This window comes from Balaenoptera ricei, assembly GCF_028023285.1.
Source record: "Balaenoptera ricei isolate mBalRic1 chromosome 7 unlocalized genomic scaffold, mBalRic1.hap2 SUPER_6_unloc_1, whole genome shotgun sequence".
Lineage (NCBI taxonomy): Eukaryota > Metazoa > Chordata > Mammalia > Artiodactyla > Balaenopteridae > Balaenoptera > Balaenoptera ricei.
In genome coordinates this window covers 1,178,352-1,195,750 of record NW_026777444.1, presented here as the reverse complement: position 1 = coordinate 1,195,750, position 17,399 = coordinate 1,178,352, and the positions used below count along the sequence as shown (strand labels likewise).

General features: G+C 38.5%; 1 protein-coding gene across 2 annotated transcripts in view; it reads left to right on the top strand.

The window, feature by feature from the left end:
• The window catches only part of PTPN4 (protein tyrosine phosphatase non-receptor type 4), a 182,099-nt gene that overhangs the window by 5,980 nt on the left and 158,720 nt on the right, over positions 1-17,399 (top strand). The window lies entirely within an intron of this gene.

The window sequence follows — 17,399 nt, the reverse complement described above, 5'->3', positions numbered from 1 at the left end:
TGCTTACAGCTTGTTTGTAGGTTTGTTTCCTCAGTCTAAAACTCTAGGACTAGGAAAATGGTTTGAATATTTCTGTGCCAGGTCTCTCACAGAACAATGGGTATTCTTGTTTAGGAAAAAATGCTAATTTTATTGTAAAATTATACTTCATTGTTTTAGTTAATGTATTTTGAAAATTTTGGTTTACTGGGGAATGATATAGTGAACATTCATTTGTGTGTTAATTAAACAGACATTTGAATGTCTGTTATAGGGATCACTGGTATACCGGTAAATAAGACATGATTCTTGTCCTTGAGCTCAAATTCTAGGGTGGTAACATATGTCAACAAACAATTACAATTCAGAATGACAACTGTAATAAGATCTGGGGAAAGGAGAAGTGGCATTTGAGCGACGTCTTGAAGGATGAGTTGGAATTGATCTCTGGGTACAGAGAACAGCACTTGCAAAAAGACAAGTATGAAAGGATTCATAGTGTGTTTAGAGAAATGGTCTGTCTGTGAGATGCATGTTGGTGTCTGATTTTGTGTGTGAATCCGTGTGCTTGTATATGTGTGTTGACTGTGGTGGGAAATAAAACCTTGTGAGGGTCTTTGTTTGGGCTGTGAGCGCAGTCGTATTAAGACCTTTAGAATAGAGCTTCCCAACTGGGGTGTCCTGAATGGCTTACCATTGTGCCAGAGAATAAGATACCTGTCAATGTATGTGACCAGAGCATATTGGACCCCCCAGGGTGGTTTCTTTTGACCTAGAATAATCTCTTTGACTTGTCCTAGTGTGCTAAAAATTACTATTTTCTTTGGTGCCAAATTGGGAAAAGCATGGTTTTAGAGGCTCTTAGTTTTGGAGAGTTGATGGTACCCACTCACCCTCTGGCATTCTTAGTATATATAATCAGTAATAAACCAATACCAAACCTAAGAATAAACATAAAGAAAGTCCAGTCAAAGTCCTCCACTTTTGTCCCTCTCTCCTCCCTGTCCCCCCAGGAATTACTTCACTGTTTTGTGTGTGTATCTGAGGTATCCTTTTTGGTGCTCCTGCCTATCTTTTTAGTGCCCTACGGGAGTATTTTTTCTGCCAGTGGGGAAATCAGCGTTTACGTTGGGAGCAATTACAGGTATTTAAATGAGGGAAGATAACTCCTGACTTCTGGACGATGATGCAGAGATAAAAGGATGGTGCAAAAATGATGTTAGAAGGAGCAGAGAAACCAGTTAGGATGCTCCTGCAGCGGTCCAGGTGAGAGATGATAAGAGCCAGAAATGAGCATGTAGGCCTAGAACTGAAAACTGACTAGGCAGTTTCACGAGAACTGAGAGTCCATTTGGATGTAGTGAAAGAGGAAGGCTGATGATGCTGCTGAGATTTCTTCTTTGGGCAACTGGAAAGGGAAGACCAAATAATTTTTATTGAGTACCCATAGTGAACCAGGCGTTTTGCTAGGCACCAAGGTTGTCATGAGTGCTTGTTGAATTTTAAAAATTAATTTATTTTGAAATAATTTCAAGCATACAGGAAAGTTGCAAGAACAGCACAAAGAGCTCCTGAATCCCCTTCAACCAGTTTCCTTTCCCTTGAACTATTCTTGCAACTTAAAAAATATTTTTTTATAAGGCTTTACTTTTTTATAGCACCTTTAGTTTCACAAGATTTAGGGGAAGGTACAGGGATTTCCCATGAGCCTCCCCCCACCCCCTCCTGTTTCCACACATGAACTTCAGCCAGTTTTTAACACTGTACTACGTACACTGTGTGTATACAGAAGATAAGCCCACAACATCTTGTTGTGCTTGGCTCACTGTAGTGCGTGCAATGAGGCCTTCCCTTTCAGATGCCCAAAGAAGGAACCTTGACATTGTCTTCAACCCTTTTCCTCTTCTGTTACTGGATTCTCAAATTTCAGTGAAACTATCTAATCATCTTATTTCTGGTCTCTCATTTTCATCTCTACTTCTAACCATTTCAGAGGAATGCACCATTTCTCATCTAATTAGACTTTTCTGAACCATTTCAGAGCAAGTTGCAGACCTGATGCCTATCATTCCTAAATAATCTAGTGTGCTTTTACCAAAACATGGGCAGTCTCTTACATAACCCCCAAATCAGGAAATCAGCATTGATGCAACACTACCTTCAAAACCCCAGATGCCTACAGCTCAATATCAAAAAAAAAACAAAAACAAAAACCAACCCAGTCAAAAAATGGGCAGAAGACCTAAATAGACATTTCTCCAAAGAAGACAGACAGGTGGCCAAAAGGCACATGAAGAGATGCTCAACATCGCTAATTATTAGAGAAATGCAAATCGAAACTTCAGTGAATATTACCTCATACCAGTCAGAATGGCCATCATCAAAAAGTCTACAAATAATAAATGCTGGAGAGGGTGTGGAACATTCGCACTCTTGGAATGTACATTGGTGCAGCCACTCTGGAGAACAGTATGGAGGTTCCTTAAAAAACTAAAGAGCTACCATAAGATCCAGCAATCCCACTTCTGGGTGTATATCTGGAGAAAACCATAATTCAAAAAGATACATGCACCCCAATGTTCATTGTAGCACTATTTACAATAGCCAAGACATGGAAGCAACCTAAGTGTCCATCAACTGATGAATGGATAAAGAAAATGTGGTATATATATACACAATGGAATATTACTCAGCCATAAAAAAGAATGAAATAATGCCATTTGTAGCAAGATGGTTGGACCTAGAGATTATCATCATAAGTGAAGTAAGCTAGACAGAGAAAGACAAATATCATATGATATCACTTACATGTGGTTAGGGTTACCAAAGGGGAAAGGGGGGCAGGGGGAGGGATCAATCAGGAGTTTGGGATTAACAGATACACACTACTATGTATAAAATAGATAACCAACAAGGACCTACTGTACAGCACAGGGAACTATACTCAATATTATGTAATAACCTATAACGGAAAAGAATCTGAAAAAGAATATATAGGGACTTCCCTGGTGGTCCAGTGGTTAAGAATCCGCCTTCCAATGCAGGGGACGTGGATTCGATCTCTGGTTGGGGCATGAAGATCCCACATGCGGTGGGGCAACTAAGCCCACGGGCCGCAACTACAGAGCCCATGTGCTTGGGAGCCCCCACGCCACAACTAGAGAGCCTACACACCGCAACTAGAGAGAAGCCTGTGCACCACAACTAGAGAGAAGCCCACACGCAGCAGTGAAAGATCCCACATGCCACAACTAAGACCCGACACAGCCGTAAATAAAGTAAATAAATATTTTTTTAAAAAGTATATATATACACACACATATATAATTGCATCGCTGTGTTGTACACCTGAAACTTACATGATATTGTAAATCAACTGTACCTCAATAAAAAAATTTAAAAACAACCCAGAGGCCATTCAGAATTTTCCAACTCTCCCGGTAGTGTCTTCCTTTCCCTTTTGGTCCAAGATCCAGTTCAGGATCACACACTGCGTTTAATTGTCATGTCTCTTTAGTTTGGAACAGTTCCTTGATATTTCTCTGTCTTTTATGGCCTTGACTTTTCTTGTTCTGTGAGATGTCCCTTAACTTCGGTTCACTCAGTAGTTGTTCATGTGTGGACTGAATGCGTTGTTGCCAAGAATACCATAGGAATGGTGTGCTCTTCTGAGTGTATCACTGGGAGGCATATGGTGTTGTCCCACCACTGGTGATGTTTAACCTTGAGCACCTTACTGAGTTCGTTTCTGCTGGGTTTCTTTATTATACAGTCCTCATTTTCCTCTTGTAATTGGTAACTCTTTTGTGGGAAGATTTTCAAGATTTTGTTAATGTCCTGTTCCTCATCAGACCTCTGCCCAGTGGCCTTTCGGTGCACTGATGACTCCTGCTTGGATCAACCACTGCTATGAAGGTTGCCACCTGCATTTATTAATTGATTTTTTACTGAAAAGTTTTCTTTCTTTCATGTATTTGTTCATTCATTTATTGATGTAAATAAATAAGTGAATTTATTTCTTTATTTACATCAATATATACCCATGGATTCCTGTTCCTATTCAGTGGGTTTTATTAGTTATTATAATTTTATATTTTATTTTGATGTTTAGATTGTCCTAGATTTGGCTAGTGGGAGCCCCTTCAAGATGGCTCCCATCTTTTTGGCACATCCCCATCCTTTGAGTATTTCCTTACTTTCTGGCACATCAAGATGTTCCAGACTCATTTTGTACTTCTCCTGTCCTAGCTCTGGAATCATTCATTGGAATCCTGATTCCTTTTAGTGGAGGTGGTATTTAGAAACCAAGGTTTGGATGCTTAATGTGCTCATTTCTGCTGGGGTGTCATTACATTTAGGGCAGACAGAGCTAGGAAATATGTGTATATATGTACATGTTTGAATCTCTTTCTTCATCTAACTGTGTATATATTTTAAAAGTTCACACTGATGCATCTATTTCCAGTCTAACACTCCAGGTTTCTTTCTATCTTTCTAGTCTTCCCATGTCTATATTTCTAAGTACCATCTTCAGCAGTGAGATTCGGCTCCCATTGTCCTCAGTACATTTACTTACTTGCTCAGTCCCCTTGTAAGTGCTAGTCTCCCTGCCCCAAGCTAGTTGTCTCCTGCCTGCCACCTCGAGGCCCATGCATGGGGTCCTCAGGGCATGCTGTCAGTTCTGTGCTAGGAAGGGAAGGGAACTTCTCATTTAACCTTTTTATTTCCCTCATTTAATCCAAACAAAAATTTGTCAGAAAGGTGTTGTCTCCAGTTTTAAAGGATAACAAAGCTGAAATTCAGAAAGGTGTGTGACTTTGGACGTATTACCAGTAAATAGCAGAACAGATGTTTTGAATTCAGATGTGCATGATGTTGAAGCGTCTTTTTTTCCCCATGTACTGACTGCATAGCCTCCGGCTGCCTGAAAATAGTTGGGAATTCAGAGTGCCGGAATTTAGGGTTGTATAGACGGTAGTTGAAGCCGTGGATGCGACTGTTACTGCTTATGAAGTGTGTGTAAAGTCAGGAAGAGGGCCACTGGCAGGGCCCCCACCAGCATCATTTAAAGGATAAGGGCTCAGAAGAGAGAGGAGAGTCCAGTTGTGTGGGGGAAGGTGATGGAGGAAGGAGTTACAGGAAGGTGTCAGATGCTGCAGAGAGATGAGAACAAAAGTGCTTTGAATTTGACTGATGGAAAGTTATTATGACCTTAGCTAGTTGGTTTTCAGGTGTGTTCAGGCAGGCCACCTGTATGAGAATCAAATGAGCTACTGAATAAAAAATACCCATTCTGCAGGTTTCATCTCAGACTGTATAGATTTTTTGAAAGGGTGAGTGAGGAATGCGAGGTGATCACACAGGAAATCTGCCTTAATGCTGCTGCTGCTACAGTTATTCTGAGGTATAGTAAAGTTTGAAATTCACTGTAGCAGAAGAGTTACAGTAGGGGGTGTGATAAGAAAGTACATAGAGGAAACTAGACATACGGTGAACGTAGACTAGATAACGCTAAGAAATTTGGTCATAAGGGGAAGAAGGAAGATCTCTTAGGTCATGGAGGAATAGGGAACAGAATCAAGAAAACTGTCTGTTTATTTTTTGGCTGTGCCTCGCGGCTTGCGGGATTTTAGTTCCCCAACTAGGGATCGAACCCAGGCCCCTGCAGTGAAATCACCAAGTCCTAACCACTGGACCGCCAGGGAATTCCCGAAAAAATATCTTTTTTTTTAAGATTACATACACCTTAACATTTTTGGGGGATTAAGAGAAAGAAACTGTAGTGATTATTTGAAAGATGGGTAAGAGAAACTGTGTAGCAACACCTAATATCAAAGAAATGCCCTGAATGAACTTCAGTAGGCATCTGGGCTAGCTCCCTTCCCCCATTTCAAATGATTACCATCTTATGGTGAGTTTTAGAGTTATTCAGGAGTCATTGTTAATCTTGTTTTATTATTAATTTAATGTATATATTGCCTTTTTGTGAGACAGTTGTTAAGTATGGCTACTTCATTCAAATTTCAAAATAATATAAAAAAGCATATATTGAGACTTCTTAGTACTACTCTGTCTCTGTCTATCCCTCCCTTCCCTGCTCTCTATAGGTAACCACTTTTGTTTTCGTGTATTTTACCAGTATTTATGCTAATAGAAACAAAATATAAATATAAATTATTTTTTCCCCCTACCTTTCTATGTAGAAGGTAGCATACTATATTAATGTTTTATTTAGTAATTCTTTCATTTAAAATATACCTTGGGGGACCGCCGCTCGTGCTCGGGGTGGAATCTGACGTCTCCCCATGGCAGGGTTCGGCTCTCCAAGGCGCCAGGCGGACGAGACCGCGTCCCCTGCCCTGCCCGGGCGCTCTTGCCTCGGAGAACTCCGCGTGAGGGAAAGGGGCCTTAACTCTGTGGGGGCCACTGCCACCACCGACCCCGTCCCACCCTCCAGCAGGCGGCGGGCAGGGAGAGCGGGCGCGGGGTGGGGGGAATTAAAAAATATATATATATATACCTTGGAGATCCTTTGACTTCCACATACAGAGAACTCCCCACTTTTTTCCTTCTTTTTTTATGTAAATATAGTGACATATTCTGTTGTGTCGGTATACTATTAGGCTAACTGATCCTAATTATTTAAACTTTTACTCTACTTTAGTTTTTTAGGCCCTTTTTACTTGTGTAACCTACTCACTTTCACCTCTTCTGTATGAACTAGGGCTCCCATGAGACATTTTTCATTAATGACCTGCCTTACTTTCTTTACCTGAAGTCCTCTAATGCCTAGTTGGATAAGCCTTTCCGACTTTGTGGCCAAGGAAAAGACTTCCCGATTTCAGTAGCTCAGATGAAAAACTCAGTAGCTTCTCTTTTTATAAGAAAAAGAGAAAAGGACAAAACTAATATTCATGGAACTGTACTGGATGTTTTAATGTATGAGATCACATTTAGTTCTCCCGCCAACCCTGTGGAGTAGGTAGTGTTATCCCCTTTTTATAGATGAAGAAGCTGAGGCTCAAAAAGCTGAGTTGTCTACACCTTCACAGCTAGAAAATACCAGATTTAGGTTTTGAAAGTAGGTTAATTTGAGTCCAGAATCTGTGTCTTTTCTGCTGCTGTCCTATTTTCTGTCTCCTACTTTTGAATTCCTGAACTCCAGTCTTACAGCTGGAGTGCCTTTCATCAAGAACCATGAAAAGAGACATGTTTCCCTACTGTGTGTTTCTGACTGCTGGGATGCCACCTGCTTGTCTGCCCTCTACAGCTAAGGCCCTGCTGGCCTGGGGCACTGCCTTGCCTGCTACTGTAAGCTGTGGATATCATTTTCTCATCGCCTGTCCCAGTCGCCTCTCATCAGCACTGTTGAGTGTCCCTTTCTACCCTCATTTACCTTGTTGTAGCCCTGTCACCACTTGGCAGTATGAAGCTTGGGCACAACTTATGAAATTGTGAGGGATGATTTTTTTAAAAGGTCATCGTGTCTTGTGTGGACTTTTACAATAGTCTCCTTAAAGTGTATTCTGCCATTGGTTTTGCCCTTTTTTAACCCTCCTCTATACTATAGCCAGAGTGATCTGACATGCACATCTGATCACTTTATGCCCCTATTCAGAATTTTTTTTATTGCCTTTCCATCTGTGTGTAAGGTAAAATCTAAACTCATGGTCAGCCCCTATCCACCTCTCCAAACCTCACTCCTGGTATTACCTGGTATGCACAGTGCCTTGCATATGATATGTGCTAATTAATATTGACTACACTTTGAGTGAATAGAATAAATGAGTTTTCCAAGGAGATTAAAATTTGGGAACTAATGTTTTTAAAGTAAGGTTGGTGTTCCTTTTGTCTGTTTCTTTTTAAGATATTTCTTATTGCATGGAAGTAAAATATTTTTACAAACTCCAAGGATTTCTGAATTGTTTTACTTACATTGGAATTTTAAAACTCTACTTGGTTTGTTTATATTTCCAGCCGGATCCATACTACAGTCAGTTACTATGGCTACAGAAGCTACTAGGGAAATGGGGAATCTTCTACTGGAAAGGGTTTTGTGATTTGGAAAAGTTCTCCCAGGTGATTCTGATCTTGTGACCCACTTTGCATCCGGTTATTTTTATAGTTTTTGGTCTATGTTAGCATAATTGTTTACAAAAGAATTGTGTAGGTCAACAGTTCCTTACATGCAATTCTGAGATCCCCAAGCCCCTGAAAAACAAAAGTTTTTGTAATTAATTTGGCAGCCAAACTTGACATGTACTGATGTGAGGCTCTTTATACATTATTTATTCCACTTAGAGTGAACATTCTTAAGGTTCTCTACAGAAGTTTTAAATAGCAGTATGGTTAATACAGGGTGTTACCTAGACAGACCCAACCAAGAGTGTTACTTAATATAAGGTAGCTGTGCAGTATCACCTCTTTATAATTTAAATATTCTGAAGTTCACAACACTTCTGAAGGGGCTTCCCTGGTGGCGCAGTGGTTACGAATCCGCCTGCCAATGCAGGGGACACGGCTTCGAGCCCTGGTCTGGGAAGATCCCACATGCCGCGGAACAACTAAGCCCGTGCGCCACAGCTACTGGGCCTGCGCTCTAGATCCCGCGAGCCACAACTACTGAGCCCGCGTGCCACAACTACTGAAGCCTGCGTGCCTAGAGCTCATGCTCCGCAACAAGAAAAGCCACTGCAATGAGAAGCCTGCGCACTGCAACGAAGAGTAGCCCCCGCTTGCCACAACTAGAGAAAGCCAGCAATGAAGACCCAACACAGCCAAAAATAAAATAAATAAAATTTAAAAAAAAACAAAAAACCACTTCTGAAAGTGTTTTGAAACCAGAGGTTTCAGATACAGGGCTGTAGACCTGACCCAATTTTTACTACCACCAGTTTCCTTACCAATGGGTGATAAATGGCACTTTGTTTTATTTTGAATGTCTTTTTAGTGATAATGTAGTTGGGCTTTTTAAAAAAAAATCAGTGATGTCATTTCTTCTTGCAAACATTCTGTAAATTTTTTGTTCATTTATCTGGTAGAGTTAATTTTTTTTCTTACTAATTTATAATATTGTAGACATTAACTGATTTTTCTGTGAGCACAGTAGCTTGCTTGTACCATATTCTAAGCTTTTTGTATGTAGCATATCGATCGGAAATGCTGCAAGTCGAACACCCATGTGTCACTACTTGTAGTGTAACGGAGGTGACTATGTTCCTTTGCTCAAAGTCCTGTGTTAGAGTGAAAACTAAGGTTTTCACCATGGCCACCAAGGCCCACATGACTTGTGGCTCCTGCTCTCTCTCTGACCCCATCTCTGACCACTCTCCTTACCGACTTCTCTCAGGGTACACTGGCCTCCTTGCTGTTCCAGGAACAGGCCTGGTGTGCTCCATGTCACGTCTTCGTGCTGTTCTTCCCTCTGTCTGAACACCTTTCTAGGCACGGGCTCCAGGCCGAGCATCCTTATGGCTCACTCTTTCACTTCCTTTCAAGTCTGCCAGAAAGTGAACTTCTCAGTCATGCCTGCTCTGAATACCCCATCTATCTAAACTTGCTCCCTGCCCCACATTCCCTGCTCACGACTTTGTAACATATATGTCATTTTTTCCCTTTCCTCATTAGAATGGAAGCTCCATAAGGGCAGGAGCTTTTTATCTTGTTTTATTTGTTGATATAGTCATGTTGCTTTTCTCTGTCTGGCACATTATGGAACATTCAGTAGATAATTTGAACAAGGGAAGGGTTAGGGGAAAGTAAAGAGGAACATTAATTGTATAACATGTATAGACACTCCATTTGAGGCTTTTATTTTTTATAAATTTCACAAATTTTTATTGATGAAATCAAAATATAGTAATTGAATATAATATTTTGTTGTATTGGTCTAGTAATGAGAAGAATATAATCATAAATGGGATAATGTTTCCCTTAAGTAGGGTTCAAAGTTAGCATCCCCTCTCATCAGATCATTTGAGAATGTTCATCTGTAAAAACCATTCTTAACTCGTGACCCCAAAGCAGGCAGTGAGCAGGTTCGGCCTGTGGGCCATAGTTTGCTGGTTCCTGGACTATGCGACTTTTGCCCAAATTAATGCAAAGTCCTCCTCAGTACGGTCCCAAATATCTTTCCACTTATAATTGTTGCTGTTCCTCTGATGAATTGTTTTCCATCTAACTGGATTACTGTTGTTTCTTAGATTTCTCTGGTTTCTGAGGCTTTTAATAATACTCTGTTTTAATTCTGGTGTAACTAGAATATTTTAATAAAAGCATAATGTGCGTTTCCAAATTTTTTCCTAAAGTCAGTTTTGACTATTTAGAGGCAGTAATGGTGATGATAATATGGCTCACAGTTATTAGATACTTTTAAGTGTCAGGTACTGTGCTAAAGGCTTCTCATGTATTATCTCACTTCACCTCATAGCAACTCGTTTTATAGACGAGGTAACTGAGGCACAGAGCGGCTTAGCAACTATCCAAGGTCATAAAGGTAGTAAGAATTTGAGCCTGAAAACAGTCTGATTTCTGAGCCCACAGTCTTACCTATTAAGCAGTACTCCCATGTGTACTAATAGTTTGTATTTTTATAGTCTTGGCCCCTTTGCAGAGTGCCTTCTCTTTTAATCTAACTTTATTTGTGAAAGACTGATAATCAGTTCTTTACAACCAAAACAAGGATCCATGAGAACATGAGGTAATAAATAGGATTGGATGGTATTATGAGGAGATATAAAGTCAGTAGCTTTCCCACTGTTTACGCTTTACCCCAATTAAGAGGTATCTTTTATATCATGCTCTTGATAGCTTCTCTTTTACACTATTCTGTTAAAAAACATAGGTGTTTGATCCACTAATTTGATTTCATAGCCAATGAGTTTCAAATTATAGTTTGAAACATTTCATTAAACAGTTAGATGCTATAAACTCTATTGTTTGTGTTCAGTTACAAAGAAAATTCTGCTTATGTCAAACAGTTGCTTTCTAAAGGAAGGATAAAAACTCTAGAGGCCAGCTTTCTTTCTCCCTTTTTCTTCCTTCCTTCCTTCCTTCCTTCCTTCCTTTCTTTCTTTTCTTTCTTTCTTTCTCTTTCTTTCTTTCCTTTCTTCCTTTCTTTATTTTTTTCTTTCCTTCCTGTCTAAAAATGCTCTACACTAAACCCCTAACTAGTAAGAAAATAGTTTTTGCTGAATAAGAGGGGAACACCAAAGCCCAAAAGATGATACCACATATACTACACGGCTGGCCCTTTTTAGAGAAGAAGAAAACAATTTGCATTGGCTGTTGGTACTTATGAAGGATTGACTTTATTTTTGGAGTCTCCTATAGAAGAGACTAGATCAGAAATTTAGAAAGTGAAGAGGGAAAGAACTAACGGCTGCTGAAGTTGTTTCTAGTACTTAGGCAATGAGCTACAGACAGGAGAGACAGTAGTTCTTTGACTCACCAGGACAGTTTGTTTATATCTTTTTTTAGTATACTGTTTCACTGAGTTATTTAAAGTCTCTTTCCCAACTAGACTGTGAGCTCATTGAGGGCAGAGAGCTAGATGTATATATATTTATATCTCTAGCATCTAGTGTTGTGTCTAGTAACTAGGAGCTGCTGACATGTTTACATGAGTAAACAGGTGTATTGAAGGCCCAGGATTAGGGAACTCTTTAGAGGCCTTAGTGGGTTAGGTGTCTCTCTCTCTCTCTCTCTCTCTCTCTCTCTCTCTCTCTCTTTCTCTTTCTCTCTCTCTCTCACTCTCACAAACACACAGTACTTTCAATGCTATAATGTATAAATAGGAAATAATTAAATGTAAAATATTAAGTAACAAAAAAGGAAAAGCCTCAGGTAAATAAATTTGATGCAAGAAATAGTTCAGATTAGTTCTGTGTTTATAGTTCACAATGAATATGGTATTTATTTTGGCATGGTAATTCAGCATTCTTAGAGGTCAGTAGCAGTTGAGTAAAGGGTATCAGGACATTTGGAAAATGCTGCCTGTATATCATCAGCGAATCAGTGTGCATGTCCAGTGCTCATGTCTCAGGTGATTGGTTTGTACATGATTAACTGGGATACTTTTTTGCTGTACTATACCATTTGTTAAATAAGAAGCTTCTTGTTTAAGTTATTGTATAATAACTACTATGCAAATGTGTTTGGTATATTAAATATATAGAGAGAAATTTTAGATCAAAACTATTGCTACATTTGATTTTTTTTTTTTTCCTTCTACAGGGTAACAGTGTTCTAGCTCATAGTATTTATTTATTTATTTAGGCTGCACTGGGTCTTAGTTGCGGCATGTGGGATCTTAGTTGTGGCATGCGGGCTTTTAGTTGCGCATGTGTGCAGGATCTAGTTTCCTGACCAGGGATCGAACCCAGGCCCCCTGCATTGGGAGCATGGAGTCTTACCCACTGGACCACTAGGGAAGTCCTTATAGCTCATAGTTTTAACAGTACTGTCCTAAGAGAATCTGGCCTATTCAGTGTTATATTGCCAAGTTTAGTTCAGAGGGCTGAGGGAGCTTTCACTGGATAAGTGTTATAGCAGTAAGCTAAGTTACTCAGTCCAGTACTTACAATACCAACATTTTAATTTATAGTTACATCCAGAGCATCATATAAGAAATTAAGATTGTAGCAAAGCATATGGTTCATTGGAGAACATCCCATACAAAATGATAATGGTAAGGGATTGTCAATTATACTGAAAACTTTTTGTGAGTGGTTAATTGCTTCATAATTTTGGATAACAAAGGTTTTGTTTTTATCTGCTTCTTTTAAGTGTGAAAACAGAATTTGAAAGGAATTTCTTTTTACTCTTTCCTCACAACTTTTTATTTTGAAAAATTTCAAGCTTACAGAAAAGTAGCAAGAATAGTATATTGAACACCTGTGTACCCTTCATATAGATTCACCAATTGCCAACATTTTGCTACTTTGCTTTATCTCTCTCTGTGTTTATATGTTAAAAATTTCTGAGCTATTTGAAGGTTGCAGACATCATGATCATAACACTTTACCTCTAAATGCTTCAGCATGCAAACATGCATCTTCTAGAAATAAACACATTCTCCTGCATAACCACATGATCACACTCAGGGGATTTAACATTGACACAGTACTATAATCTGAAATACATTCCATGTTCAAATTTCTCCAGTTGTCCAAACAAGTCCCATAGATTTAGATAGAGATATAGATATGACTTTTTTTTTTTCTGATTCATGATTGTATCAACGACTACACGTTGCATTGCGTTGTTACGTCTCTTTTAATCTACAGTGCTTCTCCAGCCTTATTCTAATCTCCTCTTTATTCTCCCTTTTTCCTCATCCCCCTCACATTTTTGAAGAATCCAGGCCAGTTGTTTTGTAGAGTGTCCCTCAATTTGGATTTGTCTGATTGTTTTAATTAATTTTTTTCATAATCAGATTCAGGTTAAACATTTTTGGCAGGAATATTACATAGGAGTTGTGTTCTCAATGTGTAACATCATGGTGCCTATGACAGTAGTTTTGGTGAGGTTAAATATGATCATTTGGTTAAGGTGGGATTTGACAGATTTCTCCATTGTAGGGATACCTTTCCCCCTTTGTAATTAAGTAATCAGTGGAAAAATACTTTTGAGATTATGTGTGTATCTTGTTCCTCAATAAACTTTCACCCAGTGATTTTAGCATTCATTGATGATTCTTGCCTAAATCAGTTATGGTAGTTGTAAAATGGCAATTTTCTATTTGTGTTATTCTACATTTATCATTTGACATTATTCTACAAAGAAGAGTTTTCCCTTCCCTGACTTAAAAAAATTAGTATCAGTTTAGACCTATGGATTTTTGTTTTATTCAGGGTATTATCTATTCTTGTTACTATTTATTTTAAAACTTAAGTTGTCTCATTTAACTGGTGGGAGCCCCTTTTAACTGCCTCTCATGTTTTTTTATTTGTTCCCATCAGATTTTGAGGACTTCTTTACTTACCGGCACAAGAGATTTAGCCTGACCTTGTATCTTCTGTGCCCCAGCTCTGGAATCAGCCTTTTCTCCCAAGAAGTCCTGGTTTCTTTTAGTGTGTAGTAGTATGTAGGGCATTATGTATGTTCAGTGTTATTGGACTATTGCTTCTAGGTTCTAATAGTGGACAGAGATAGCAAATATATATAAATTTTAATTTTTTTTGAAAAATATTTTATTTGAAGTATAACTGGTTTACAATATTGTGTTAGTTTCAGGCATACAGCATAGTGATTTGGTATATTTGCAGATTATACTCCATTATAGGTTATTACAAGATAATGAGTATAATTCTCTGTGCTATACAGTATATCCTTGTTGCTTATCTGTTTATATACAGTAGTTGGTATCTCTTAATCCCATATCCCTCATCACTGAGTATATTAGCTGTGGGTTTGTCATAAATAGCCTTTATTATGTTGAGGTATGTTCCCTCTATACCAACTTAGATTAGTTTCTATCATGAATGGTTGTTGAATTTTGTCATATGCTCTTTCTGCGTCTGTTGAGATGATCATGTGATTTTTTTCCCATGTCGTGTATTACATTGTTTAATTTGTAGATATTGAACCATCCTTGCATCCCTGGAATGAGTCCCACTTGATCATGGTGTGTGATCCTTTTTATGTATTGTTGATTTCAGTTTGCTAATATTTTGTTAAGGATTTTTGCATCTGTATTCACCAGAGATATTGACCTGTAGTTTTCTTTTTTCGTAGTGTCTTTGTCTGGATTTGTTATTAGGGTAATGGTATCCTCATGGAATGAATTTGGGAGGGAGTATTCCCTCCACTTCAGTTTTTTGGAATATTTTGAGATGGATAGTTATTAGCTGTTCTTATATGTTTGGTAGAATTTCTCTGTGAAGCCATTCAGTCCTGGACTTTTGTTTGCTGGGAGTTTTTAAATTACTAATTCAGTTTCACTACTGGTGATCGGTATGTTTGGATTGGTTCAGTCTTGGAAGATTGTATGTTTCTAGAAATTTATTCATTTCTTCTAGGTTGTCCAATTTGTTGGCATGTAAATGTTTGTAGTATTTTCTTATGGTTTTTTTGTATCTCTGTGAGATCAGTTGTAATTTTTCCTCTTTCATTTCTTATTTTATTTAGCCTCTCTTTTCTTGATGAGCCTGGCTAAAGGCTTATCAATTTTGTTTTTCTTTTCAAAAATTCAGCTCTTGGTTTCATTGATGTTTTCTATTGTTTTTTGTTTTGGTCTCCATTTATTTATTTCCTGTGATCTTTATTATTTCCTTCCTTCTGTTGTCTTTCGACTTTGTTCTTTTTCTAATTCCTTTAAATGGTAAGTTAGGTTGTTTGAGATTTTTTGTTTTGTTTCTTGAGGTAGGCCTGTATCGCTCTAAACTTCCTTCTTAGAACTGCTTTTGCTGTGTCCCGTAGATTTTCGAAAGTTGTGTTTTTATTTTAATTTGTCTCCAAATATTTTCTGGTTTCCTCTTTCACTTCTTCATTGACCCAGTGGTTTTTTAGTAGCATTTGTTTAGTGTCCACGTGTTTGTGTTTTCCCATTTTCCCGCCCTGTAATTGGTTTGTAGTTTCATACCCTTTTGGTCAGAAAAAATGCATGCTATATAATTTCTGTCCTCTTAAATTTGTTGAGACTTGTTTTGTGGCCTAGCATGTGATCTATCCTGGAGAATGTTCCATGTGCACTTGAAAATAATGTATATTCTGCTGTTTTCAGATGGAATGTCCTATAGATACCTATTAAGTCCAACTGGTCTAATGTGTCATTTAAGACCACTGTTTCTTTACTGATTTTCTGTCTGGATGATCTGTCCATTGATGCAAGTTGGGTGTTAAAGTCCCCTACTGTTATTGTATTATTGTCAATTTCTCCCTGTATGTCTGTTAATATTTGCTTTATACATTTAGGTGCTCTTATGTCAGTGCATATATGTTAATGAATGTTATATTCTCCTGCGTTGATTTCTTTATCGTTATATAATGCCCTTCTTCATCTTTTGTTATAGACTGTTTTAAAGTCTAGTTTTGCCAGCTTTCTTTTCATTTCCATTTGCTTGGAATACCTTTTCCCATCCCCTCACTTTCAGTCGTTAGCTCTGAAGTGAGTCTCTTGTAAGCAGCATATAGATGGGTCATTTTAATCTAATCAGCCACCTCATGTCTTTTGATTGGAGCTATTTATTTATTTATTTATTTATTTATTTATTTATGGCTATGTTGGGTCTTCGTTGCTGAGTGCAGGCTTTCTCTAGTTGCTGCGAGTGGGGGCTACTCTTTGTTGCAGTGCGTGGGCTTCTCATGGCAGTGGCTTCTCGTTGCGGAGCATGGGCTCTAGGTGCGTGGGCTTCAGTAGTTGTGGCATGTGGGCTCAGTAGTTGTGGCTCGCGGGCTCTAGAGCGCAGGCTCAGTAGTTGTGGCGCATGGGCTTCGTTGCTCTACAGCATGTGGGATCTTCCTGGACCAGGGCTCGAACCCGTGTCCCCTGCATTGGCAGGCGGATTCTTAACCACCGTGTGACCAGGGAAGCCCTTGATTGGAGCTTTATTCCATTGACATTTAAAGTGATTATTGATCAGTAAGTACTTACTGACATTTTTTTACTTGTTTTCTGCCTGTTCTTGTAGTTATTCTCTGTTCTTCTTTTAGTTTCTTCCCTTGAGATTCAGTGATTTTATTTAGTGGTATACTTGTGTTCCTTTCACTCTGTTTTTCTGTATCTGTCGTAGGTTTTTGAATTATGGTTACCATGGGGTTCATATATGTTGACCTATAACTATATCTACTTGTTTTAAACTGATAGTCATTTAAATTCAAACACATTCTAGAAGATCTACATTTTTTACTCCTTTTCCCCACATTTTGTGTTTTTTGATGTCATATTTTACATCTTCATGTTTATCCCTCAACGGTTCATTGTAGTTATGGTTGATTTTATAATTTTTGTCTTTTAATTTTCATATAGCTTATTTAAGTGCTTGATCCACAACCTTTACTAAATATTCGGCTTTTCTAGTGGGGTTTCTCCTTTCCTATAAATTCTTCTTGTTGTAGCCTTTTCTTTTCTACTTAGAGAAGGCCCTTTACCACTTCTTTTAGGGTCAGTTTAGTATTGATGAGTTCTTTTAGTTTTTGCTTGTCTGAGAAGTTTCTCTATTCTTCAATTCTGAATGATAATCTGGCTGAGTAGAGTATCCTAAGTGGTAGGTTTTCCCCTTTCTGCACTTTAAATATATCATATCATGCTACTCCCTTTTGGCCCGCAAAATTTCTGCAGAAAAATCAGCTTATAACCTTATGGGGGTTCCCTTGTGTGTGACTCTCTGTTTTTTTCTTGCTGCCTTTAGAATTCTCTCTTTATCTTTAACTTTTGCCATTTTACTACGATATGTCTTGGTATGGGTCTCTTTGGGTTT